At 31.5% G+C, this 4,388-nt stretch overlaps 1 pseudogene across 1 annotated transcript; it reads left to right on the forward strand.

The window, feature by feature from the left end:
* The first annotated feature begins 4,043 nt into the window (after nucleotides 1-4,043).
* On the forward strand, nucleotides 4,044-4,132 carry BDCG_16935 (annotated as a pseudogene). Its single transcript has one exon. The product of its transcript is annotated as a tRNA-OTHER (tRNA).
* The last annotated feature ends 256 nt before the right edge of the window (nucleotides 4,133-4,388 follow it).

A 4,388-nucleotide genomic window follows, 5' to 3' on the forward strand; every position in this document is an offset into this window, starting at 1 on the left:
CTGCAGTTGAAGCAAGCTTGATGCTCACAACATCAAGGTTTTCACTCAGAGAATTTCTTTTTCAGGGGATTCAGCACTTTAGCAATGACATTCAGATCTAGATTCATCATATCTGAGTGTGTGACTTGTATTGTAGAAGTCTGATTATCTGTTCTCTGCTAAGATATACTCAATTACAGTATTTTCTGTTACAATTGACTCACTTGTTCTCATACAATGAGAATATTATATGCTTTCTTCACTGTATCTGACTGTGAGATTAAGTATTTTCATTTCACTCTCAACTCAGATGTAAGATTATGAATGAAGATCTGTAAACAGAAAGATGTTGAAAGCTTTTCATTCAATACAAGATAGTGTAAGCTGAAGTGTATGAAGTATGATGTAAGATCACTCACTTGTCTACACTCAGTAAAGTGTTCATAACACTTGTCTTGCATGTTCACTTTCTCAAAGTTATGCAAGATTTATTTGAAAAACTCATTTCATATTCATGAGAATGAATATCACTCTGAGTCTGTGAGATTCATCTTTTCATCAGTCATTCATAATGACTTCACTTTTCTGTGTAGAAACACAGCAGATCTTAAGACTTGTTGAAATTTCATTCACTGTCTGTCTGTGAGTTCACATTCAATCTGATAATATAATCACATCTGACTTAGTCAGCTGATTACAGCATCATTTTTTCAGTTACTATTAAAGCTTAATAGCTTCAGCAGATCTCTCAGCTTGATATATTTCATGCTTGAATTCTCATTCTGCTCAGCAGTCTTCAATGATGTGTACACTTCTGAAGAGGTTATAAATGATCATGATAAGATCTTCAGATTCAGTATAGTCATCTGTCTGTATAAACATTCAATCTCTCACTGCAGGTCTAAGATCTGATTTTCTCTATTCTTATTAATGATGATGATTGTGTCAGTGAAGCTCTTCATAGTGAATGCTTAATTCACAGTGAATGTCAATTGTTATTTAACTTTCATCTCAGTCTGTCACTGTGTACACAAGGTCTTGATCTTGTTTAGAATTCTTGTATACATACAGAGCTTTGATTTCAGTTCAGCAGTCTCAGCTGCTTTTCTTACTGCTTTAAGTAAACTCTCTGAGAGGTTCTGTATATCTTTCAGTTCAGATAGCAGAGAAGGGTGTTAGTCATATTAGCTAGAAAAGGTATTTATTTCAGTGATTTTAATTGTACAATGTCTATCATTATATCACTATATCACTGTATTATTATATCACTATATTGTTGTATTGTTATATCACTATATCATTCTATCACTATATTGTTATATGGTTTCTGTTATCATTGTACAACTTCAGTGATGATCATCTCTTTCTTTTATTTCTTTAAGTGAAGAGTGATCTTCTTTGAATCTGATTCACTGCTCTCATTTCTTTTCTCATATCTCATCTGTTTGTATATGTGGCATTCACCTGAGTGTGAAGTTTTTCCTTAACAAGTGAAGCAGTATCAATTAAATGCTCTTTCACTCACTGCTCTTTATATGCTATCTTTTGAGATGTTCTAGAATCACACTGACATGATAACTATGAATCACTTTGTAGACAGAATTATCATGCTCTGAAGAAGCCTGTGCTTCTCACCAGTTTTTAGACATGCTATCAGATGTGATTCAAAGGTTGCTTAAGTCAGTGTACGATTACAGGCGTACGCCGGCTTCTTATATATTGAATCTCATACGCTAAATTAATTAGTGGCTGCTAGGGCCCCCTTTACATTCGTACGCTAGTAGTTCGGAAGCGGCCGCATTATTATCCGACGGTCGTATGTTCTTCCGAACCACAGTAATATTCTTCTTAGTTTTCTCAGAATTTTGAGCAGATTTTAAGATAGCAGATTTAAAAACAGCAGATTCTGCTACTTAAGTATATATTTTCTTCTTATTTAAGAAAGAAGATGAAGAAGTAGAAGATGAGAAAGAGTTAGTAACTGTATTAGAAGATTTCAATACTTTTTAAATTATATTTAAAATTTCAAGTTTGAACTTAATCATCTCTTGTAGTTACTTAGTCTGAGTATAAAGAATTAAGAGAACTTCTTCATTCTTCTCACTCAGACACTATTTTTCAAGAATTTTACTTACTTTTTCAAGTTTCTGTATTTTAAGAACTTGTTATTTCTCTATTTCTTCCTTCTTTCTTCTCTTTAGAATTTCAATCTCAGAAATAGTATCTGAGAAAACATCTTTTTTCACATTAACTGAGTGTACTCTTGAACTTATTTTACTCACTGAATAAAAAGTTAGTCAGACTGTTTCAATTGAGAGATTTATCAGTCTATTTTCAAATGAAAAGTTAATCAGACTGTTTCAATTAAGAGATTTATCAGTCTATTTTCAAATGAAAAGTTGATCAGACTGTTACAATTAAGAGATTTATTAGTTTATTTTTAAATGAAAAGTTAGTCAGACTGTTTTGATTAAGAGGTTTATTAATCTATTTTCAATTGAAAAGTTGATTAGACTGTTCTAAAAGAAGAATAAAAGACTTTTATATATAAAACATCTGATTTTTTTCACACTAGTTCAGTAACTAGATTAGATTTTTAAAGAGAATATAATAAACTAAAATTAATTTTTAAGATAAATTAATAAAATCTTTATTAACTCTTTCTTGAGATATAGTGAGAAAAAGTATAATATCAATTGATAATAAATAAGATAATATAACAGTTTTTAAGACAAAAACTGATAAAAAATAAGTTAATTTTTTACAGAGAAATTAATTAAAACTATTTAATTTTATTTTAAATTATTCAATTCTTCTCACATAACAAGTGTGCAACTCAAATCAGTTAATAAAGAGTATAAAAGAGAATTAAGTATTAATAAAAGCTCTTTAGTCACTGAAAAAGTAATTCTTATTTAAAAGAATATGAAATTATAACAGAAAATAACTCTGTTTTTAATTCTTTATAAGAATATTAAACTTAGAGAAAAACATCTTACTTTTGCAAGAGAAGTAAAAAACTAATTCTAAGATCTCTTTTTTACATTAACTACTACAGAAGAATGAGATAGAAACTACTAAGATATATACTACTATATACTCTCTATGAAGACTTTCTCTCTTCAGAGTCTTGATATTATAGAGAATATAAGTCTGTTTTTATATAATAATATAAATATTATCAGCAGAATGTAGAGAAACTGATTATTTATATCTTAAAATAAAGAACTTTGTCAATGATTATATTAATATAGAGTTAATTTTCAAATTTAATAGAAATCTAATATTGTTATTCTTAATTTCTTACAGAATCTACTGAATATTGAGATATTAAAACTAGATTTAATATATCTCACTGTACAGAGATCAAAGGCTCAGTCAGATCTTGAGATATACTGATTTTATAGTTGTTATATCTGTTAATTATGTATTAAATACAGTTGCTGAGATATCTTTTTGTATTTTTCTGCTGAGAATGAGCCAGATTGAAAGAGGTGATACAAGAGTGAGACTTAGTGTTAATGTCTTGATACATTAAAGACAGACAGAGTTTTTATAAAGAATGCACTTCAGATATATCTGTTGATTATATACTTAATACTATTACTGAGATATCTTTTTGTATTTTTCTGCTGAAGATGAGCCAGATTGAGAAGGTTGATCTATGAGTGAGACTTAGTATTAATGTTTTGAAACATCAAAGATAGACAGGGTTTTCATAGAAGTTGCTTCTCAGATATCTTCACAATTACAGATCAGAGATCTTGTAAAATCAAGAAGATTGATGCATGTGACTAGATCTCTTCACCTTACAATTTGTATGGCAATTTGGCCTGGGGTTGTGGTGTGATAGGGGTGAACAGGGGATAATCCCACACAGGAGTTTCAAACAATGTCTGGTTCATGTTTGGCTGGATAACTCCACCACTACATGGGGTATGCGGTCGGCGATGGGGTCAAAATGCTTGTATGATCAAGGGCTTTTTGATGGATCTATCAGCGGGTTCTTATTCGAAAATTGAGCGAGTTCGTGGTGGAGCGTCGTGTTAAATCTTCTAGAGATAGCCCCGGTGGCCGAATGGTTAATGCGGCCACCTGGTAGCGCCTTGGCGTGGGAAACCAAGGCGTGTGGGTTCGAAACCCGCAGGGGATACATTAAATCCGGAACTCAAGCACCTCAGGTTCCTAATAAATACAGAGGTGTACAAATCGCTCCAATAAATCGCTCTATGTTCCTGGGCTGGGAAGTTATTATTGCATGTATCTAATTGTCACTTCTTTGTATTTCCTATGTTCTTGTTATCTTGACATGGTCTCAACACCTGTATTTCCTCCTGTATAACCAACACTTGGCCTGTATTTAACATCACGCAAGGACTCATCATAAGCTCCGCTTGCATATGAGTATA

This window comes from Blastomyces dermatitidis, assembly GCF_000003525.1.
Source record: "Blastomyces dermatitidis ER-3 genomic scaffold supercont1.4, whole genome shotgun sequence".
In the NCBI taxonomy this organism is placed as follows: Eukaryota; Fungi; Ascomycota; class Eurotiomycetes; order Onygenales; family Ajellomycetaceae; genus Blastomyces; species Blastomyces dermatitidis.